This window comes from Aristolochia californica, unplaced genomic scaffold (genome assembly GCF_029961685.1).
Source record: "Aristolochia californica isolate CCGP_79_NKW_82.1479 unplaced genomic scaffold, dmAriCali1.0.hap1 SCAF_11, whole genome shotgun sequence".
Taxonomy (NCBI): Eukaryota; Viridiplantae; Streptophyta; class Magnoliopsida; order Piperales; family Aristolochiaceae; genus Aristolochia; species Aristolochia californica.
In genome coordinates this window covers 13,713,078-13,738,439 of record NW_027181782.1, presented here as the reverse complement: position 1 = coordinate 13,738,439, position 25,362 = coordinate 13,713,078, and the positions used below count along the sequence as shown (strand labels likewise).

The following is a 25,362-nucleotide window of genomic DNA, read 5'->3' as shown; positions in this document are numbered from 1 at the left end:
ATAATCAAAGTTAGGAGTGGGCAAAAAAAAAAAAAACTTAAATTCACTCCGTTGGGAGGAGAAGGGATGGAGGGAAAGAAACCGAAGTTGGAGGTAGGCTTGGGTTTTCCCAAATTTGGCCTAAACTTGATGGAAATACCTTATTGACATTTTTTTAAAATTAAAATAACATATATATAAAACTTATCTATTTTTTTATTTTTTATTATTTATATTTTGACATTGTATAATAATTTTATGCATTGTATTCTTTAACTATTTTTATATTTAAAAAATATTTTAATTGGAAAATTACTAGGTTGATTTGGGAATGAGACAATGGATAATGTTTGATTTCTAAACCGTTTGGGTTTCTGAGTTGGGGTTCGGGTTCTCAAAACCCGACCCATGCTTTCCCCTCTGAATTAACCCGTTTTTTCTTTGGCCGGACTAGCTCAAACGGCGTTTATTATATCGCTGGTTTAGACGAATCGAGGCAAGCAGGGTACGAAGTCTGTGTGTTTTTTTTCTCCCTCATTATTTGGGTTTTTATCGACCTCGCGACTCTGCAACTCTGCTGCTGCTGTCTTCTCGTCGATGGCGGTTAGGGCGACCGTATCTCGTTTCCCGACCGATCCCGATGCACAGGAAGCCTCCGGCCTTCCTTGGGGAGTCACCGTTTCCCCATTTTCTCCAGTTGACGAGCTTGGTAAACCCCCTGTTTCCGGGTCCAACGGTAACCTTGTTCCTAGCTGCGATTAGGGCGACAGTATCTCGTTTCCCGACCGATCCCGATGCACAGGAAGCCTCCGGCCTTCCTTGGGGAGTCACCGTTTCCCCATTTTCTCCAGTTGACGAGCTTGGTAACCCCCCTGTTTCCGGGTCCAACGGTAACCTTGTTCCTCGCTGCGATTAGGGCGACAGTATCTCGTTTCCCGACCGATCCCGATGCACAGGAAGCCTCCGGCCTTCCTTGGGGAGTCACCGTTTCCCCATTTTCTCCAGTTGACAAGCTTGGTAACCCCCCTGTTTCCGGGTCCAACGGTAACCTTGTTCCTCGCTGCGATAATTGCTGGGCGTATTTCAATTCCTACTGCGAGCTTGAACAATGGGCTTGGACTTGTGCTCTTCGTAGTTTTTTGTTGTACTTCTGAACATAAATGCAGCATCTGAGGAGTTTTTGGAGTTGATCAAAAGTGCGCTACTGGCTGCTTTAGAAGGTGGGCAATTGTTTATCTCAGTATTGGCCTTCATAAGGTGATCAATATTTTAGAAGATCACCCTCAGCTTTTCACACATTTGTGGTTGCATTGGTAATTATTATTCTTGTTATGATAATGTTTTAATACCAATTACCTTTTACATTTGCAGCACTTGGGCCGGGTTCTCTGTTTGGGCTTGTTACATTCAGTCATAAGATAGGCTTATACGATGTGCAAGGACCCATACCAGTTGTCAAAAATGTCTTTATTCCCCCCAGATACAGATGCTTCATTGCCCTTTGAGCTTGAAGATGCCATGCCATTGTTTTCTTTCTTGGCTCCTGTATGTTTATGATGGACAATGTCAACATACCCTTGACTTCAAATTGTTAAAAAAAAAGAATCTCTACCAACACTACAATCAATTGGAAAATGGATTTTAGCGAAGGTTTGGTTCATTCTCCAACAGGTAGATACTTCCAAAGACCGAATAGCTGCAGCCTTGGAAACACTGAAACCTACAACTTCATGGGAAAGAACTATAGCTGCTGGACAAGGACTTGATGGTATATTATTAGGTGGCAGAGGTTTTGGAGCTGCAATGGAGGCTCTAATTAACTACCTTGGATCAGAATACGGAAATACATTTGCACTGGGTATGGTAAAGTCCAATTCTTACTTCCCTGTGCTTCTTTTACATTATCATGGACCAAAATAAATTAACATATGTTTCTTTTATAGTCATCTTTGTTCTAACTATTTAGTGATGTTTGTTGAAAATCAAGTAAATGCATATAACCTGTAAATGGATTTACAGAATGACATTTTGTTTCTTAGGAAGTGGTCTTGAATTGCAAAGCCTCCATCCTCGGATGAGAAAAGGCTTCTGATTCCCATTGAGGATGGAGCAGTGCTATGAGGAAATTTCGGTTAATCTTTCAACTTATTGACATCTAGTGGCACCAGATTTAGATCATCAAACATTCTTGCAGTTACTGCCACCAAAGTGTGTCATCCATGTTTGATGTCTTCCTCTTTTCCATGCACAAGATATATCTGGTTCTGTTTTCCTTATGGGTAGACTTATTCTTTCAACTAAAATCTATCATTAACTTTTTTCTAATAAAATCTTTTTCATTATTGAAAAAATGGCCTGTACCCCTTATTGCTGGATGCTCTCTCTTTAAAAAAGTTGAGTGTTTTCATTGTTCTTTTCCCATTGATGTTCATTAGTCATATGCATGCAACTTATTGTGAGGGATAAATCTGGAGAGTCATTCCTTGTTTTTCTATTCGTATTTTTGAAGATTTCTGCTTTGAATCTAGGATTGTCTTTATCCCTCACTATGAAAAGTATATGTTAATTCTATTAATTATGTCTTGTGAAACCATAATGGCTGGAAATGAGCTAAATGTTGCCAATTGAAAGAATTGGTTTTTCAATGGTTGATTATCAGTTTCCTGGAAAAGCACTGGTCACAATTTTTTTGGATACTTCCTCTTACCAGGTAATAACATGTTCTTTTCCTTGGGTGAAGTGTTTCCTCTCAAGGGCGACAATAGGGGCCTGGAAGAATATCTTGTCTCAATTTACCTTTCTGAATTTTGTTTTCTTAAAATTGACTGTACTAATTGTATTAGTATTTATAAACATTCGTTTATTGGTTATGTGGCTCCAAAATCGACTGCATTAGTGATTATCAGCATTTGTTTATTAGATATTTATGTGGGTCAAAAATTGATTGCAGCTAGGGTTTTTACATTTTTGTCTGGTCCTCCTGATTATGGAGCCAGTCAATTAGATACAAGGCGTTATGGTGAGCAATATGCCAGTAAAGGAGAGGATGCAGACTGTGCACTGCTTCCTGAGCAGACACCCTTCTACAAAGAACTGGTAAATTGCCTTATGCCTTATGCCTCTATATACAACCAAGTGCTGAAATGGTTGAGTTTTGTAGAATCTACAGACCTTTGGAAAAATAACCCATGATGACTTTGCACAGGCAGCTGTTGCTGTTCAATCGGGGGTTTGTGTGGACATATTTGCTGTTACCAATGAATATACAGACTTAGCTTCATTAAAATTCCTTAGCATCGAGAGTGGCGGCTCACTGTTTCTGTACTCTAATACTGATGACTCTACACTTCCTCAGGACATGTAAGTTGATTTGCTTATATCCATCATTTTGAGAAATCATACTTTTTTTTTTTGTTGTGAATGAACGTGGAATCACTTTTTTTGAATGATTGAAGAATGACATTAACTGTTCATCTGCATTGAAGAGTAAAATTCACTCTTAATTACTCAGAAAATATTTTTTTAATAGGGATCATTTTTTTTTAAATCGATTTTGGTGAGACGATTTGGCCTGCTCATTCATTCATGGGGTGCCATACTGTGAAAAGATCATGCTTGTAATGTTAGAGCGTAGGTGTTGCATGGGTTCAGTTATGCAGTGGAAAGTTGAATTTACTTTTACCTGTGTCGGCCTAGTTGCGTCCTCGGGATAACCCACACTAGTCAGCCTCCCTTGCATACAAATAGTTGGCACACGATAAACCTTTTCTCATATACACAAATCTGTCTACATACAAGATATTCGAGTGCTCCTTTGAGTCTCTTTGTCAATGTCTGATTGATTAGCACTCATCCAGCCCCCCTATATGTAGTTGGGGAAATTGCTGGCCACATGCCCCTTCGAATGGTCATGTGCTTCTTGGCGCATGCCTCCTCATGTACAACTGCCCCAGCTAACACCCCATGACCCACGTGACTAGAAACCGTTTAGGAACCATTATAAGCTGAATTTTGATGGTAGCGCCTTTGGGAACCCGGGTTTGGATGATTTTGGTGGGGTGATTTTTGATCCGGGGCGGCACTGCCATACTCTCTTACTGTGGCCCTCTCGGAATTGCTGACTCGACCATTGCTGAGCTCTCTGGTCTCCTTCACGGCTTGTGTATTTTTAAGGATCGCTTTAGTGGTCTCCTTATCATGGAGGGAGACTCCAAGGTCGTCATCGGATGGTGGTCCACCTCATCCTTCCCCCGTGGCGTCACTTGCAGATTTTTTTTGATATTTTGGATATTGTATCCACCATTTCTTGTACTTTGTCTCATATACTTAGATCAGCCATTTCGGTTGCTGATTTGTGTGCCTAGGTCCCCCCTTTAATATCTTATTGTTAGGGGAGGTCTCCCTTGATGTATCTTCCCTTTCTTTGAAATATGTTTATCATCATTAAAAAAAAAGTTGGCTGCCACTAATCTGACTTGCCTCCATGCCTTGGTGTTCAGGCACTAGTCCGTATGTGCCCAGCCTATACGTGCAGTGCTAGGGGTGGCATCGAGTCGAGTCGAGCCGAGTTTGAATCTGCATATGTTCAAGTTGGGCTTGATTTAAATACTTCGAACTCAAGCTAGAGCCGAGCCCAGCCTTAAGCTTAAAATTGGAATTGAGCTTGAGCAGGGTTCAAGCTCCAACCTACATTTAAAACTTTGCATAAAATACAAGTCAAATAAACTGTGCATAAATTTTACTTAAAATTGGGCATGACCTTTGTACATAAACTCTGCATAAAATTGTCTATAAATTTTGCATAAAATTGTTTATAAACACTGCATAATATTATGCCAATGTGACTAATATAAAAACATGACCTATATACAAAATGTGACTTTCATATACATTTCCCACTCTCTTGAGCCTAGCCAAACTCGAACCTGTATATGTTCGAGCTTTGCTTGATTTGAATACTTTGAACTTGAGTTTGAGCTCAAGCTTAGCTTTGAGACTAAAATTGGAATCGAGCTCAAGCCCAAGAATTTTAACCAAATTTGAGCTCAAGCTCGAGTCGGGTTTGAACTTTAACCTACATTTAAAACTTTCCATAAAATACATATTTAATATTAAGTTCAAAGAATCCTAAAAGTATGGAAAACAAATAGAGATAATCTTGCATATCAGAGTTATTAAGAAACAAAATATGACTAGATCTATAACTCATAAAGGATCTCAAAATAATTTGTATTGCATAAATTCTGTACTACATTGCATGGAGAGAATAAGGATGAAGGAGATCAAATGGGAGAAATGAGCTTACCTGTGGCTGACATATATTCTGTGACTTTCGTCTGCAACGCCCAGGTCAGCAATGTCTAAATGCGGTTGTGCGATGAAGAGATTGATAGTGCTGAAGATGGAACATGGCGGAAATAGGTTGAGGAAGGACTGAAATACGAAACTTCCGTAAAAAACTGAGCATGCATATTACAAGTGGTTGGTAATATGCATGCTCTCTTTTCTTTTCTTTTCCATTTTCCTTGTGCATCCAAACAAGAGAAACCACATTTCTCTTTTTTTTCTCTCTTATTTTTCATGGGCATCCAAACAAGAGAATCGATCTTTTAGTCCCATTCCTCTTCTTGGGTAAATCTTCCTCAACGTCCGTCATTTTTGAATAACTGGTGCGCCCAACACTGTCAATAATACCATACGGTTTGACATTGTGCACAGCCCCTTTAGGGAAAAACCTCGCGGAAGGGAGCTAGTCCTGGTTATGAAAAAGCTGAGTCTCATCCCGCTCCGACCACAGATCGTTGCCTCCAGAAAATTGAGACCTGTTAGCCAAAGCCTTCAATTGCTCGTCGGCTTTGATGGAAAAGAGAGTTGGGGCTCGCTCAAGCTCAGAAACTGCGGCTCTAAGTTCTGCCCTCTGCCTCATTTCGTAAATCTGGCACTCACGGCAAAGACGGGCCTTTAGGAGTTGTTTGGCTTTTGTGGCCTGCATCCGCTTCCACTGTCATTTCGAGACTCCGCCGAGGTAGGTACAAGGCCCCCCACCCAGTTTGTCACGAGGTCAGATGAGCCTAAACTCACTTAGGCTAGTGGAACTCCAACTCCCGTGATGGCCTACCTTCAATTCGTCAATGGTAGTACAACCTCTCACCCCTTAGATCAACGTTGCAAACTCCTTCCTCTCAAATGAAACACGAGCAATGAAAAGATAGAAAGACAATGGAATAGGAAGAGAAAGTAACCTTGTATTAATACTAGAGAAGATTACAAGGAGTGGCCGTCCAAGGTGGAAGGCCAACACTCTACAAAAACTCTCCCTCTCGTCTATGCTGAATGAATCTACAAGGGTTGAATGCCTTGGTATTTACAGGCTTCAACCCCTCCCTTCTCTCATGCTTCCGTCCAATGAGAGCAGAGATCCTCCCTTATCAAATCTCCTTGATTTGATCCTCCATTCAAATCCTTGATTTGCTCCTTTTTCTTAAAATTCATTTTACCATTGTTATTTTCCTTAGACACTTTGTTAGCCGAATCATTCTTTCTCTCATATTCGGTTAACTTTTCAGCAGTAGATAAAACTGAAGCTAATGTCTTTACTTCCCGTCTTCTCAATTCTTGCTCAGCCCACGAGAAGTAAAGACATTAGCTTCAGCTTTATCTACTGCTGAAAAGTTAACCGAATATGAGAGAAAGAATTATTTGGCTAACAAAGTGCCTAAGAAAAATAACAATGGTATAACGAATTTTAAGAAGAAGGAGAAAGGGGAGAAGAAGTCATGGGCAAAGGACGCCAAGGCTAGGCCGGAAGAGAAGAAACGAGGGGACAAACAGAAAAAGAAGGTCCATTGTTTCATATGCGAGGGATTGTCTTAGAAAGAGGTATACAATACTAAATTGGAAATTATGGCCAGAAAAATAGAAAACTGTGAGGCAGGAATAACTCTTCTCAAACATAGATTAGATACAATAGAAAAAGATTCTTATGATGGTATCACTGTAGGATTAGAAGAACCAGAAACTTCCTACGTACGTAACCAAGATAAATTTTTTTCCAGTATCCTTGTTAGAGCAAAGATTATTTTCCTGAACAAACAATCCCTCGTGTTAGATGCTTTAGTAGATTCCGGCTGTACCAAATGTATTATCCATAGAAGATTAGTTCCTCCTCAGTTCCTTAAGAAAACCAATAAATAAGTGTTTAACCAATAGGTAGAAGGTACCTATAACCCATATACAACCTATTTTGATGAAGGCAAAATCCAGTTCTTTACCAACTGTTCAACTTTTTCTGGATCTTATCCTTGACCTTTAACATGGGTTAGAGATCTCAAACTCAAAGTAGACTTTATTTTAGGTCTTAATTTTATTCTTCATAACAATGGTTCTCTTTACTCCTTGTTTGCAATGTCCTTTTTACAACTATCTTTAGAATTAATGTTCTGTCTTTTAGGGCAAGTGTTGGCTAAGTGTTCTGTCTGACAGAACATTAAAAGATAGAAGTGTTTTTGGAACTTCCTTCTGAAAGTTTTTACAACTATCTTTTCCTTCTCTTACGATTGCTTTCATGCTTATACTTTTCATAATATTAGGCATTGTTCTTGTTACCTTAATACTTACTGCTTTTATTGTGTGTTGAGTATTTTCGTTTTTGTTCATATTTACTACTTTATTTTAAGACGTCATTACAGAAAGGTATATAAGCCTGGAAACTACTGGGTGAGGGCTAAGCCCTGACAAACGCCTCTGCCTGACAAACGCCTCTGCCTCAGTTGAGCCAAGCGTTGCTCTCGGTTGTCACAACACCGCTGTACCTTTTTATGTATATTTGGTTAATTAATAAGATAATAAAACAGTTTTTGAGATTTTTTTTGCGAATATTACCTATATATTACTTATACTTAGGATTATTATATAATACCTTCAGAGATTATTGTGCAATATCATAGGAACTTATAGCTACATATTGTTCTTGGTAATAATAGCATTAGAATTATTTGGATATTTTATATTTCTCCCATAACAAGTAGATAATCTTTTAGCCTCTGATATATTCTTATTCCTTAATATTTTAGCCAGAATCATAGATAGTACCTTAGATACATGATTTTTATCTTTGTAGCTTAACAATAGTCTTTTGTAATTTAGTTATCTTTAGTTTTGTCTGATTTACCTTATCTTTATATTCATACAGAAGATTTGTAGAGACTCCTAGGCAAATATTTATACCTAGAAGACAAGTAATTAGAAGAACCCCAAATAATTCACCTCTAAATACTCCAGATTAAAGCAGATTATAGTAGTATCCCTCCGAAGTGGTATCTACAGGAAGGGAGGGAGGGAGGCTAAGTGTTTTGACAGAACATTAAAGACAAAAGCGTTTTAGGAACTACCTTCTGGCTAAGTGTTCTGACAGAACATTAAAAGACAGAAGCGTTTTAGGAACTACCTTCTGGAAGTTTTTACAACTATCTTTTCTTTCTCTTACGATTGCTTTCATGCTTATACTATTCATAATATTAGGCATCGTTCTTGTTACCTTAATACTTACTGCTTTTATTGTGTGTTGAGTATTTTCGTTTTTGTTCATATTTAATACTTTATATTCAGACGTTATTACAGAAAGGTATATAAGGCTGGAAACTAACAAATGCCTCTGCCTCAGTTGAACCAAGCGTTGCTCTCGGTTGTCACAACGCCGCTGTACCTTTTTATGTATATTTTGTTAATTAATAAGATAATAAAACAGTTTTTGAGATTTGTTTTGCGAATATTACCTATATATTACTTATACTTAGGATTATTATATAATACCTCAAGAGATTGTTGTTCAATATCATAGGAACTTATAGCTACATATTGTTCTTGGTAATAATAGCATTAGAATTATTTGGATATTTTATATTTCTCCCAGAACAAGTAGATAATCTTTTAGCCTCTGATATATTCTTATTCCTTAATATTTTAGCCAGAATCATAGATAATACCTTAGATACATGATTTTTATCTTTATAGCTTTAACAATAGTCTTTTGTAATTTAGTTATCTTTAGTTTTGTCTGTTTTACCTTATCTTTATATTCACACAGAAGATTTTTTGAGACTCCTAGGCCAATATTTATACCTAGAAGACAAGTAATTAGAAGAACCCCAAATAATTCACCTCTAAATACTCCAGATTAAAGCAGATTATAGTAGTACCCCTCCGAATTGGTATCTACAAGGAGGGAGGGAGGGAGGCTAAGTGTTTTGACAGAACATTAAAAGACAGAAGCGTTATAGGAACTACCTTCTGGCTAAGTGTTCTGACAGAACTTTAAAAGACAGAAGTGTTTTAGGAACTACCTTCTGGAGGTTTTTACAACTATCTTTTCCTTCTCTTCCGATTGCTTTCATGCTTATACTTTTCATAATATTAGGCATCGTTCTTGTTACCTTAATACTTATTGCTTTTATTGTGTGTTGAGTATTTTTGTTTTTGTTCATATTTACTACTTTATTTTAAGACGTTATTTCAGAAAGGTATATAAGGCTGGAAACTACTGGGTGAGGGCTAATCCCTGACAAATGCCTCTGCCTCAGTTGAGCCAAGCGTTGCTCTTGGTTGTCACAACGCTGCTGTACCTTTTTATGTATATTTTGTTAATTAATAAGATAATAAAACAGTTTTTGAGATTTGTTTTGCGAATATTACCTATATATTACTTATACTTAGGATTATTATATAATACCTCAAGAGATTATTGTGCAATATCATAGGAACTTATAGCTACATATTGTTCTTGGTAATAATAGCATTAGAATTATTTGGATATTTTATATTTCTCCCAGAACGAGTAGATAATCTTTTAGCCTCTGATATATTTTTATTCCTTAATATTTTGGCCTGAATCATAGATAGAACCTTAGATACATGATTTTTATCATTATAGCTTTAACAATAGTCTTTTGTAATTTAGTTATCTTTAGTTTTATCTGTTTTACCTTATCTTTATATTCATACAGAAGATTTGTAAAGACTCCTAGGCAAATATTTATACCTAGAAGACATGTAATTAGAAGAACCCCAAATAAATCACCTCTAAATACTCCAGATTAAAGCCGATTAAAGTAGTACCCCGCGGGAGGGAGGGAGGAAGGGAGGCTAAGTGTTCTGTCTGACAGAACATTAAAAAAGACAAAAGCGTTTTAGGAACTACCTTCTGGAAGTTTTTACAACTATCTTTTCTTTCTCTTACGATTGCTTTCTTGCTTATACTTTTCATAATATTAGACATCGTTCTTCTTACCTTAATACTTACTGCTTTTATTGTGTGTTGAGTATTTTTCGTTTTTGTTCATATTTACTACTTTATTTTAAGATGTTATTACAGAAAGGTATATAAGGCAGGAAACTACTGGGTTGAGGGCTAAGCCCTCACAAACGCCTCTGCCTCAGTTGAGCCAAGCGTTGCTCTCGGTTGTCACAACGCCGCTGTACCTTTTTATGTATATTTGGTTAATTACTAAGATAATAAAACAGTTTTTGAGATTTGTTTTGCGAATATTACCTATATATTACTTATACTTAGGATCATTATATAATACCTTAAGAGATTATTGTGCAATATCATAGGAACTTATAGCTACATATTATTCTTGGTAATAATAGTAATAGAATTATTTGGATATTTTATATTTCTCCCAGGACAATTAGATAATCTTTTAGCCTCTGATATATTCTTATTCCTTAATATTTTAGCCAGAATCATAGATAGAACCTTAGATACATGATATTTATCTTTATAGCTTTAACAATAGTCTTTTGTAATTTAGTTATCTTTAGTTTTGTCTGTTTTACCTTATCTTTATATATTCATACAGAAGATTTGTAGAGACACCAAGGCAAATATATATACCTAGAGGACAAGTAATTAGTAGAACCCCAAATAATTCACCTCTAAATACTCCAGATTAAAGCAGATTAAAGTAGTACCCCTCCGAATTGGTATCTAGAGGGAGGGAGGGAGGCTAAGTGTTCTGACAGAACATTAAAAGACAGAAGCGTTTTAGGAACTACCTTCTGGCTAAGTTTTTACAACTATCTTTTCCTTCTCTTCCGATTGCTTTCATGCTTATACTTTTCATAATATTAGGCATCGTTCTTGTTACCTTAATACTTACTGCTTTTATTGTGTGTTGAGAATTTTTCGTTTTTGTTCATATTTACTACTTTATTTTAAGACGTTATTACAGAAAGGTATATAAGGCTGAAAACTACTGGGTGAGGGCTAAACCTTGACAAACGCCTCTGCTTCAGTTGAGCCAAGCGTTGCTCTCGGTTGTCACAACGCCGCTGTACCTTTTTATGTATATTTGGTTAATTAATAAGATAATAAAACAGTTTTTGATGTTTGTTTTGCGAATATTACCTATATATTACTTATACGTAGGATTATTATATAATACCTTAAGAGATTATTGTGCAATATCATAGGAACTTATAGCTACATATTGTTCTTGGTAATAATAGCATTAGAATTATTTGCATATTTTATATTTCTCCCAGAACAATTAGATAACCTTTTAGCCTCTGATATATTCTTATTCCTTAATATTTTAGCCAGAATCATAGATAGAACCTTAGATACATAATTTATATCTTTATAGCTTTAACAATAGTCTTCTGTAGTTTTGTTATCTTTAGTTTTGTCTGTTTTACCTTATCTTTATATTCATACAGAAGATTTGTAGAGACTCCAAGGCAAATATTTATACCTAGAGGACAAGTAATTAGAAGAACCCCAAATAATTCACCTCTAAATACTTCAGATTAAAGCAGATTAAAGTAGTACCCTCGGGAGGGAGGGAGGGAGGGAGGCTAAGTGTTCTGTTTGACAGAACATTAAAAGACAGAAGCGTTTTAGGAACTACCTTCTGGAAGTTTTTACAACTATCTTTTCCTTCTCTTACGATTGCTTTCATGCTTATACTTTTCATAATATTAGGGACAGAACATTAAAAGACAGAAGCGTTTTAGGAACTACCTTCCGGAAGTTTTTACAACTATCTTTTCCTTCTCTTACGATTGCTTTCATGCTTATACTTTTCATAATATTAGGCATCGTTCTTGTTACCTTAATACTTACTGCTTTTATTTTGTGTTGATTATTTTCGTTTTTGTTCATATTTACTACTTTATTTTAAAACGTTATTACAGAAAGGTATATATGGCTGGAAACTTTCAGGTGAGGGCGAAGCCCTGGCAAACGCCTCTGCCTCAGTTGAGCCAAGCGTTGCTCTCGGTTGTCACAACGCCGCTGTACCTTTTTATGTATATTTGGTTAATTAATAAGATAATAAAACAGTTTTTGCGATTTGTTTTTCGAATATTACCTATATATTACTTATACTTAGGATTATTATATAATACCTTAAGAGATTATTGTGCAACATCATAGGAACTTATAGGTACATATTGTTCTTGGTAATAATAGCATTAGAATTATTTGGATATTTTATATTTCTCCCAGAACAAGTAGATAATCTTTTAGCATCTGATATATTCTTATTCCTTAATATTTTAGCCAGAATCATAGATAGTTCCTTAGATACATGATTTTTATCTTTATAGCTTTAACAATAGTCTTCTGTAATTTAGTTATCTTTAGTTTCGTCTGTTTTATCTTATCTTTATATTCATACAGAAGATTTGCAGAGACTCCTAGGCAAATATTTATTCCTAAAAGACAAGTAATTAGAAGAACCCCAAATAATTCACCTCTAAATACTCCATTTTAAAGCAGATTAAAGTTGTACCCCTCCGAATTGGTATCTAGAGGGAGGGAGGGAGGGAGGGAGGCTAAGTGTTCTGACTGAACATTAAAAGACAGTAGCGTTTTAGGAACTACCTTCTGGCTAAGTGTTCTGACAGAACATTAAAAGACAGAAGCGTTTTAGGAACTACCTTCTGGAAGTTTTTACAACTATCTTTTCCTTCTCTTACGAATGCTTTCATGCTTATACTTTTCATAATATTAGGCATCGTTTTTGTTACCTTAATACTTACTGCTTTTATTGTGTGTTGAGAATTTTTCGTTTTTGTTCATATTTACTACTTTATTTTTCGTGCTTTGCTTGATTTGAATACTTTGAACTTGAGTTCGAGCTCAAGCTTAGCTTTGAGACTAAAATTGGAATCGAGCTCAAGCCCAAGAATTTTAACCAAATTTGAGCTCAAGCTCGAGTCGGGTTTGAACTTTAACCTACATTTAAAACTTTCCATAAAATACATATTTAATATTAAGTTCAAAGAATCCTAAAAGTATGGAAAACAAATAGAGATAATCTTGCATATCAGAGTTATTAAGAAACGAAATATGACTAGATCTATAACTCATAAAGGATCTCAAAATAATTTGTATTGCATAAAATCTGTACTACATTGCATGGAGAGAATAAGGATGAAGGAGATCAAATGGGAGAAATGAGCTTACCTGTGGCTGACATATATTCCGTGACTTTTGTCTGTAACGCCCAGGTCAGCAATGTCTAAATGCGGTTGTGCGATGAAGAGATTGATAGCGGTGAAGATGGAACATGGCGGAAATAGGTTGAGGAAGGACTGAAATACGAAACTTCCGTAAAAATCTGAGCATGCATATTACTAGTGGTTGGTAATATGCATGCTCTCTTTTCTTTTCTTTTCCATTTTCCTTGTGCATCCAAACAAGAGAAACCACTTTTTTGTTTTTTTTTCTCTCTTATTTTTCATGGGCATCCAAACAAGAGAATCGATCTTTTAGTCCCATTCCTCTTCTTGGGTAAATTTTCCTCAACGTCATTTTTGAATAACTGGTGCGCCCAACACTGTCAATAATACCATACGGTTTGACATTGTGCACAACCCCTTTACGGAAAAACCTTGCGGAAGGGAGCCAGTCCTGGTTATGAAAAAGCTGAGTCTCATCCCGCTCCGACCACAGATCGTAGCCTCCAGAAAACTGAGACCTGTTAGCCAAAGCCTTCAACTGCTCGTCGGCTTTGATGGAAAAGAGAGTTGGGGCTCGCTCAAGCTCAGAAACTGCGGCTCTAAGTTCCGCCCTCTGCCTCATTTCGTAAATCTGGCACTCACGGCAAAGACGGGCCTTTAGGAGTTGTTTGGCTTTTGTGGCCTGCATCCGCTTCCACTGTCATTTCGAGACTCCACCGAGGTAGGTACAAGGCCCCCCACCCAGTTTGTCACGAGGTCAGATGAGCCTAAACTCATTTAGGCTAGCGAAACTCCAACTCCCGTGATGGCCTACCTTCAATTCGTCAAAGGTAGTACAGCCTCTCACCCCTTAGATCAACGTTGCAAACTCCCTCCTCTCAAATGAAGCACGAGCAATGAAAAGATAGAAAGACAATGGAATAGGAAGAGAAAGTAACCTTGTATTAATACTAGAGAAGATTACAAGGAGTGGCCGTCCAAGGTGGAAGGCCAGCACTCTACATAAACTCTCCCTCTCGTCTATGCTGAATGAATCTACAAGGGTTGAATGCCTTGGTATTTATAGGCTTCAACCCCTCCCTTCTCTCATGCTTCCGTCTTATGAGAGCAGAGATACTCCCTTATCAAATCTCCTTGATTTGATCCTCCATTCAAATCCTTTGATTTGCTCCTTTTTCTTAAAATTCATTTTACCATTGTTATTTTCCTTAGACACTTTGTTAGCCGAATCATTCTTTCTCTCATATTCGGTTAACTTTTCAGCAGTAGATAAAACTGAAGCTAATGTCTTTACTTCCCGTCTTCTCAATTCTTGCTCAGCCCACGGGAAATAAAGACATTAGCTTCAGCTTTATCTACTGCTGAAAAGTTAACCGAATATGAAAGAAAGAATTATTCGGCTAACAAAGTGCCTAAGAAAAATAACAATGGTATAACGAATTTTAAGAAGAAGGAGAAAAGGGAGAAGAAGTCATGGGCAAAGGACGCCAAGGCTTGGCCGGAAGAGAAGAAATGAGGGGACAAACAGAAAAAGAAGGTCCATTGTTTCATATGCGAGGGATTGTCTTAGAAAGAGGTAAGTCCATTGTTTCATATGCGAGGGATTGTCTTAGAAAGAGGTATACAATACTAAATTGGAAATTATGGCCAGAAAAATAGAAAACTGTGAGGCAGAAATAACTCTTCTCAAACATAGATTAGATAAAATAGAAAAAGATTCTTATGATGGTATCACTGTAGGATTAGAAGAACCAGAAACTTCCTACGTATGTAACCAAGATAAATCTTTTTCCAGTATCCTTGTTAGAGCAAAGATTATTTTCCCTAACAAACAATCCCTCGTATTAGATGCTTTAGTAGATTCCGGCTGTACCAAATGTATTATCCATAGAAGATTAGTTCCTCCTCAGTTCCTTAAAAAAACCAATAAATAAGTGTTTACCAACAGGTAGAAGGAACCTATAACCCATATACAACCTATTTTGATGAAGGCAAAATCCAGTTCTTGACCAACTGTTCAACTTTTTCTGGATCTTATCCTTGACTTTAACATGGGTTAGAGATCTCAAACTCAAAGTAGACTTTATTTTAGGTCTTAATTTTATTCTTCATAACAATGGTTCTCTTTACTCCTTGTTTGCAATGTCCTTTTAACAACTATCTTTAGAATTAATGTTCTGTCTTTTAGGGCAAGTGTTGGCTAAGTGTTCTGTCTGACAGAACATTAAAAGACAGAAGCGTTTTAGGAACTAACTTCTGGAAGTTTTTACAACTATCTTTTCCTTCTCTTACGATTGCTTTCATGCTTATACTTTTCATAATATTAGGCATTGTTCTTGTTACCTTAATACTTACTGCTTTTATTGTATGTTGAGTATTTTCGTTTTTGTTCATATTTACTACTTTATTTGAAGACGTTATTACAGAAAGGTATATAAGGCTGGAAACTACTGGGTGAGGGCTAAGCCCTGACAAACGCCTCTGCCTCAGTTGAGCCAAATGTTGCTCTCGGTTGTCACAACACCGCTGTACCTTTTTATGTATATTTGGTTAATTAATAAGATAATAAAACAGTTTTTGAGATTTGTTTTGCGAATATTACCTATATATTACTTATACCTAGGAATTTATATAATAACTTAAGTGATTAGTGTGCAATATCATAGGAACTTATAGCTACATATTATTCTTGGTAACAATAGCAATAGAATTATTTGGATATTTTATATTTCTCCCAGAACAATTAGATAATCTTTTAGCCTCTGATATATATTCTTATTCCTTAATATTTTAGCCAGAATCATAGATAGAACCTTAGATACATGATTTTTATTTTTATGGCTTTAACAATAGTCTTTTGTAATTTAGTTATCTTTAGGTTTGTCTGTTTTACCTTATCTTTATATTCATATAGAAGATTTGTAGAGACTCCTAGGCAAATATGTATACCAAGAAGACAAGTAATTAGAAGAACCCCAAATAATTCACCTCTAAATACTCCAGATTAAAGCAGATTATAGTAGTACCCCTCCAAATTGGTATCTACAGGAAGGGAGGGAGGGAGGCTAAGTGTTCTGACAGAACATTAAAGACAAAAGCGTTTTAGGAACTACCTTCTGGCTAAGTGTTCGGACAGAACATTAAAAGACAGAAGCGTTTTAGGAACTACCTTCTGGAAGTTTTTACAACTATCTTTTCTTTCTCTTACGATTGCTTTCATGCTTATACTATTCATAATATTAGGCATCGTTCTTGTTACCTTAATACTTACTGCTTTTATTGTGTGTTGAGTATTTTCGTTTTTGTTCATATTTAATACTTTATTTTCAGACGTTATTACAGAAAGGTATATAAGGCTGAAAACTACTGGGTGAGGGCTAAACCCTAACAAATGCCTCTGCCTCAGTTGAGCCAAGCGTTGCTCTCGGTTGTCACAACGCCGCTGTACCTTTTTATGTATATTTTGTTAATTAATAAGATAATATAACAGTTTTTGAGATTTGTTTTGCGAATATTACCTTTATATTACTTATACTTAGGATTATTATATAATACCTTAAGAGATTATTGTGCAATATCATAGGAACTTATAGCTACATATTGTTCTTGGTAATAGTAGCATTAGAATTATTTGGATATTTTATATTTATCCCATAACAATTAGATAATCTTTTAGCCTCTGATATATTCTTATTCCTTAATATTTTAACTAGAATCATAGATAGTACCTTAGATACATGATTTTTATTTTTATAGCTTTAACAATAGTCTTTAGTAATTTAGTTATCTTTAGTTTTGTCTGTTTTACCTTAGCTTTATATTCATACAGAAGATTTGTAGAGACTCCTAAGCAAATATTTATACCTAGAAGACAAGTAATTAGAAGAACCCCAAATAATTCACCTCTAAATACTCCAGATTAAAGCATATTATAGTAGTACCCCTCCGAATTGGTATCTACAAGGAGGGAGGGAGGGAGGCTATGTGTTCTGACAGAACATTAAAACACAGAAGCGTTTTAGGAACTACCTTCTGGCTAAGTGTTCTGATAGAACATTAAAAGACAGAAGCATTTTAGGAACTACCTTCAGGAAGTTTTTACAACTATCTTTTCCTTCTCTTCCGATTGCTTTCATGCTTATACTTTTCATAATATTACGCATCGTTCTTGTTACCTTAATACTTACTGCTTTTATTGTGTGTTGAGTATTTTCGTTTTTGTTCATATTTACTACTTTATTTTAAGACGTTATTACAAAAAGGTATATAAGGCTGGATACTACTGGGTGAGGGCTAAGCCCTGACAAACGCCTCTGCCTCAGTTGAGCCAAGCGTTGCTCTCGGTTGTCACAACACCGCTGTACCATTTTATGTATATTTGGTTAATTACTAAGATAATAAAACAGTTTTTGATATTTGTTTTGCGAATATTACCTATATATTACTTATACTTAAGATTATTATATAATACCTTAAGAGATTATTGTGCAATATCAAAGGAACTTATAGCTACATATTGTTCTTGGTTATAATAGCATTAGAATTATTTCGTTATTTTATATTTCTCCCAGAACAAACAGATAATCTTTTAGCCTCTGATATATTCTTTTTCCTTAATATTTTTGCCAGAATCATAGATAGAACCTTAGATACATGATATTTATCTTTATAGCTTTAACAATAGTCTGCTGTAATTTAGTTATATTTAGTTTTGTCTGTTTTACCTTATCTTTATATATTCATACAGAAGATTTGTAGAGATTCCAAGGCATATATTTATACCTAGAGGACAAGTAATTAGAAGAACCCCGAATAATTCACCTCGAAATACTCCAGATTAAAGCAGATTAAAGTAGTACCCCTCCGAATTGGTATCTAGAGGGAGGGAGGGAGGCTAAGTGTTCTGACAGAACATTAAAAGACAGAAGCTTTTTAGGAACTACCTTCTGGTTAAGTGTTCTGACAGAACGTTAAAAGACAGAAGTGTTTTAGGAACTACCTTCTGGATGTTTTTACAACTATCTTTTCCTTCTCTTCCGATTGCTTTCATGCTTATACTTTTCATAATATTAGGCATCGTTCTTGTTACCTTAATACTTACTGCTTTTATTGTGTGTTGAGTATTTTTGTTTTTGTTCATATTTACTACTTTATTTTTGTTATTACAGAAAGGTATATAAGGCTGGAAACTACTGGGTGAGGGCTAAGCCCTGACAAACGCCTCTGCCTCAGTTGAGCCAAGCGTTGCTCTCGGTTGTCACAATGCCGCTGTACCTTTTTATGTATATTTGGTTAATTAATAAGATAATAAAACAGTTTTTGATATTTATTTTTCGAATATTACCTATATATTACTTATACGTAGGATTATTATATAATACCTTAAGAGATTATTGTGCAATATCATAGGAACTTATAGCTACATATTGTTCTTGGTAATAATAGCATTAAAATTATTTGGATATTTTATATTTCTCCCAGAACAATTAGATAATCTTTTAGCCTCTGATATATTCTTATTCCGTAATATTTTAGCCTGAATCATAGATAGAACCTTAGATACATGATTTTTATCTTTATAGCTTTAACAATAGTCTTCTGTAATTTAGTTATATTTAGTTTTGTCTGTTTTACCTTATCTTTATATTCATACAGAAGATTTGTAGAGACTCCAATGCAAATATTTATACCTAGAAGACAAGTAATTAGAAGAACCCCAAATAATTCACCTCTAAATACTCCAGATTAAAGCAGATTAAAGTAGTACACCTGGGGAGGGAGGAAGGGAGGGAGGCTAAGTGTTCTGTCTGACAGAACATTAAAAGACAGAAGCGTTTTAGGAACTACCTTCTTGAAGTTTTTACAACTATCTTTTCCTTCTCTTACGATTGCTTTCGTGGTTATACTTTTGATAATATTAGGCATCGTTCTTGTTACCTTAATACTTACTGCTTTTATTTTGTGTTGAATATTCTCGTTTTTGTTCATATTTACTACTTTATTTTAAGTCGTTATTAAAGAATGGTATATAAGGCTGGAAACTACTGGGTGAGGGCTAAGCCCTGACAAACGCCTCTGCCTCAGTTGAGCCAAGCATTGCCCTCAGTTGTCACAACGCAGCTGTACCTTTTTATCTATATTTGGTTAATTAATAAGATAATAAAACAGTTTTTGAGATTTGGTTTGCGAATATTACCTATATATTACTTATAGTTAGGATTATTATATAATACCTTAAGAGATTATTGTGCAATATCATAGGAACTTATAGCTACATATTGTTCTTGGTATTAATAGCATTAGAATTATTTGGATATTTTATATTTCTCCCAGAACAAGTAGATAATCTTTTAGCCTTTGATATATTCTTATTCCTTAATATTTTAGCCAGAATCATAGATAGATCCTTAGATACATGATTTTTATCTTTATAGCTTTAACAATAGTCTTCTGTAATTTAGTTATCTTTAGTTTTGTCTGTTTTACCTTATCTTTATATTCATACAGAAAATTTGTAGAGACTCCTAGGCAAATATTTATACCTAGAAGACAAGTAATTAGAAGAACCCCAAATAATTAACCTCTAAATACTCCATATTAAAGTATATTAAAGTAGTACCTCTCCGAATTGGTATCTAGAGGGAGGGAGGGAGGGAGGGAGGGAGGCTAAGTGTTCTGACAGAACATTAAAGACAGAAGCGTTTTAGGAACTGCCTTCTGGCTTAGTGTTCTGACAGAACATTAAAAGACATAAGCGTTTTAGGAACTACCTTCTGGAAGTTTTTACAACTATCTTTTCCTTCTATTACGATTGCTTTCATGCTTATACTTTTCATAATATTAGGCATCGTTTTTGTTACCTTAATACTTACTGCTTTTATTGTGTGTTGAGAATTTTTCGTTTTTGTTCATATTTCTGCTTTATTTTAAGACGTTATTACAGAAATAGGATTAAATACAAGGTGAAGGATTTACCTCGGAAATAGGTAGTTCTTCTAGAAATCTTAATATAGTAGACAAAATAACAGGAAGGAGAAGTGTAGACCAAAGAGATATACAATTAGACGAAATAATAGATATAGATCAAGACATTGCTATATTTAGCAAGAATCAATTAAACCTTCTTAACCCCAGACAATTATATAGAACAAGACCATTAAACTTTAATACCGGATTATTTAGACATTACCGAGAAATCCAGATTAGTTGTGTAGGACAAGATTCTGTTAACATTAACTTAATAGCAGAACAAGCCTTTAAAGAAATAGGGGTAAAAGGATTCATTTAGGTCTGATTGTAATAGGGGTAAAAGGATTAGGACGAAAACATCTAGGAACTAAAACCTTACTTAGTATCCACGATGATAGATGGGCAGACCCTAAAAAGGCAATGTTAGGAATCACTGAGGTAGATATGAATCAAAATGGAGGAATATTTTATTGCTCCCCAGACTTCCTTATTGGACTACAAGATTTTAGAAAATATATCAAAATAGGTATTCAGACAAAAGGATATGAATCCTTTGTAGGAAACAATCTTTTATTGTGTATTGAATTCTAAGGAAGGTGTACTTGTTCTAGCACTACTAGGTTCAAGGTTAAAATAGATGATGTAGTTAATTTAATAGGAAACAATGGAATAAAATTAATTAAGCCTATTAAATATTCTCCAGACATTTTAGCAGGATTAGAATGGAACCTTAAATTTAGAGAAGAAAAAATAATCAGTCCTGAAGAAAGTATCATGTACACAGATACTAAAGGTAACAGAAATATTAGATTTAATAGCTATGAACAAAAGAATATAGAAGATACAGAATCAATCTCTAGTGAAAATTATGACCTAGTCAATATAGAATTAGAAACAGATGAGATAATATACCCTAAAGAATTATATATATATATATATATATAGAGAGAGAGAGAGAGAGAGAGAGAGAGAGAGAGAGAGAGAGAGAGAGAGAGAGAGAGAGAGAGTCTGGTCTGCAGCTTCTATACCTAGGCCTTTTAGACAAGGGATGCAAGCTTCTAGGGAACACTGATTGCATTTTAGCTCTTTGTTTTTTGCTAGGATACCAAGCACATTAAAAAGAGGATTACTATCTAACCCTGTATTCCATGACCACGCATGTACACATTCTGAAGTAGTGTCCACTCTTAAGGTTCTTAATTACTCAGAAAATATTTTTAAATAGGGATCATTTTTTTTTTAAATCGATTTTTATGAGACGATTTGGCATGCTCATTCATTCATGGGGTGCCATACTGTGAAAAGATCATGCTTGTAATGTTTGAGCTTAGGTGTTGCATGGGTTCAGTTATGCAGTGAAAAGTTGAATTTACTTTTACCTGTGTCGGCCTAGTTGCGTCCTCGGGATAACCCACACTAGTCAGCCTCCCTTGCATACAAATAGTTGGCACACAATAAACCTTTTCTCATATACACAAATCTGTCTACATACAAGATATTCGAGCGCTCCTTTGAGTCTCTTTGTCAATGTTTGATTGATTAGCACTCATCCAGCCCCCCTATATGTAGTTGGGGAAATTGCTGGCCACATGCCCCTTCGAATGGTCATGTGCTTCTTGGCGCATGCCTCCTCTTGTACAACTGCCCCAGCTAACACCACATGGCCCACGTGACTAGAAACCGTTTAGGAACCATTATAAGCTGAATTTTGATGGTAGCGCCTTTGGGAACCCGGGTTTGGATTATTTTGGCGGGGTGATTTTTGATCCGGGTGGCACTGCCATACTCTCTTACTGTGGCCCCCTCGGAATTGTTGACTCGACCACTGCTGAGCTCTTTGGTCTCCTTCACGGCTTGTGTACTTTTAAGGATCGCTTTAGTGGTCTCCTTATCATGGAGGGAGACTCCAAGGTCGTCATCGGATGGTGCTCCACCTCATCCTTCCCCCCGTGGCGTCACTGGCAGATTTTTCTTGATATTTTGGATATTATATCCACCATTTCTTGTACTTCGTCTCGTATACTTAGATCAGCCATTTCGGTTGCTGATTTGTGTGTCTAGGTCCCCCCTTCAATCTCTTATTGTTAGGGGAGGTCTCCCTTGATGTATCTTCCCTTTCTTTGAAATAAGTTTATCATCATTAAAAAAAAAGTTGGCTGCCACTAATCTGACTTGCCTCCATGCCTTGGTGTTCAGGCACTAGTCCGTATGTGCCCAGCCTATACGTGCAGTGCCTAGGGGTGGCATCGAGTCGAGTCGAGCCGAGTTTGAATCTGCATATGTTCAAGTTGGGCTTGATTTAAATACTTCGAACTCAAGCTAGAGCCGAGCCCAGCCTTAAGCTTAAAATTGGAATTGAGCTTGAGCAGGGTTCAAGCTCCAACCTACATTTAAAACTTTGCATAAAATACAAGTCAAATAAATTGTGCATAAAATTATGCATAAATTTTACATAAAATTGGGCATGACCTTTGTACATAAATTTGCATAAAATTGTCTATAAACTCTGCATAAAATTGTTTATAAACACTGCATAATATTATGCCAATGTGACTTATATAAAAACATGACCTATATACAAAATGTGACTTTTATATACATTTCCCACTCTCTTGAGCCTAGCCAAACTCGAACCTGTATATGTTCAAGCTTTGCTTGATTTGAGTTCTTTGAACTTGAGTTCGAGCTCAAGCTTAGCTTTGAGACTAAAATTGGAATCGAGCTCAAGCCCAAGAATTTTAACCAAATTTGAGCTCAAGCTCGAGTCGGGTTTGAACTTTAACCTACATTTAAAACTTTCCATAAAATACATATTTAATATTAAGTTCAAAGAATCCTAGAAGTATGGAAAACAAATAGAGATAATCTTGCATATCAGAGTTATTAAGAAACGAAATATGACTAGATCTATAACTCATAAAGGATCTCAAAATAATTTGTATTGCATAAATTCTGTACTACATTGCATGGAGAGAATAAGGATGAAGGAGATCAAATGGGAGAAATGAGCTTACCTGTGGCTGACATATATTCCGTGACTTTTGTCTGTAATGCCCAGGTCAGCAATGTCTAAATGCGGTTGTGCGATGAAGAGATTGAAAGCGGTGAAGATGGAACATGGCGGAAATAGGTTGAGGAAGGACTGAAATACGAAACTTCCGTAAAAATCTGAGCATGCATATTACTAGTGGTTGGTAATATGCATGCTCTCTTTTCTTTTCTTTTCCATTTTCCTTGTGCATCCAAACAAGAGAAACCACATTTCTCTTTTTTTCTCTCTTATTTTTCATGGGCATCGAAACAAGAGAATCGATCTTTTAGTCCCATTCCTCTTCTTGGGTAAATCTTCCTCAACGTCCCAACACTGTCAATAATACCATACGGTTTGACATTGTGCACAACCCCTTTAGTGAAAAACCTCGCGGAAGGGAGCCAGTCCTGGTTATGGAACAACTGAGTCTCATCCCTCTCCGACCACAGATCGTAGCCTCCAGAAAATTATGACCTGTTAGCCAAAGCCTTCAATTGCTCGTCGGCTTTGATGGAAAAGAGAGTTGGGGCTCGCTCAACAACCTCCCACGGTCGCTCAAGCTCAGAAACTGCGGCTCTAAGTTCCGCCCTCTGCCTCATTTCGTAAATCTGGCACTCACGGCAAAGACGGGCCTTTAGGAGCTGTTATTTTTTTTGGCCTGCATCCGTTTCCACTGCCATTTCGAGACTCCGCCGAGGTAGGTACAAGGCCCCCCACCCAGTTTGTCACGAGGTCAGATGAGCCTAAACTCACTTGGGCTAGCGGAACTCCAACTCCCGTGATGGCCTTCCTTCAATTCATCAAAGGTAGTACAGCCTCTCACCCCTTAGATCAACGTTGCAAACTCCTTCCTCTCAAATGAAGCACGAGCAATGAAAGATAGAAAGACAATGGAATAGGAAGAGAAAGTAACCTTGTATTAATACTAGAGAAGATTACAAGGAGTGACCGTCCAAGGTGGAAGGCCAGCACTCTACAAAAACTCTCCCTCTCGTCTATGCTGAATGAATCTACAAGGGTTGAATGCCTTGGTATTTATAGGCTTCAACCCCTCCCTTCTCTCATGCTTCCATCCAATGAGAGCAGAGATCCTCCCTTATCAAATCTCCTTGATTTGATCCTCCATTCAAATCCCTTGATTTGCTCCTTTTTCTTAAAATTCGTTTTACCAATTTTATTTTCCTTAGACACTTTGTTAGCCGAATCATTTTTTCTCTCATATTCGGTTAACTTTTCAGCAGTAGATAAAGCTGAAGCTAATGTTTTTACTTCCCGTGGGCTTAGCAAGAATTGAGAAGACATGAAGTAAAGACATTAGCTTCAGCTTTATCTACTGCTGAAAAGTTAACCGAATATGAGAGAAAGAATTATTCGGCTAACAAAGTGCCTAAGGAAAATAACAATGGTATAACGAATTTTAAGAAGAAGGAGAAAGGGGAGAAGAAGTCATGGGCAAAGGACGCCAAGGCTAAGCCGGAAGAGAAGAAACGAGGGGACAAACAGAAAAAGAAGGTCCGTTGTTTCATATGCGAGGGATTGTCTTAGAAAGAGGTTCCTCAATGCTGCTCAAACTGAGGTGAACAATGGAGGGATTGAGCCTAGGTTGGGCTCCTTAACACTTCTCCATGCTGTTGTCCGTTCAAAGGAAGAAGGCTACTCCACTTCCGGTAAGACCCTTAAGAGAACTTCTTTTTATCTCTCTAACACTTGCTGGACGTACTGTTAGAGTAGTGGTAGACATTGGCGCCACCCACAACTTCCTTTCGTCGGTGGAGGCTAGGCGCCTAAATATACGAGGAGAGAAAGATGGGAGCAAAATGAAAGTTGTAAATTCTGCTGCTCGTGAAGTCCAAGGCATTCCCAAGAACGTCTCGGTGGAGATAGGCAAGTGGGTTGGATTTTTGAATTTTACTATT

At 36.4% G+C, this 25,362-nt stretch overlaps 1 pseudogene; it reads left to right on the top strand.

Annotated features, from left to right (window-relative positions):
- The first annotated feature begins 575 nt into the window (after positions 1-575).
- The window catches only part of LOC137944638 (protein transport protein SEC23 D-like), a 74,418-nt pseudogene continuing 49,631 nt past the window's right edge, over positions 576-25,362 (top strand).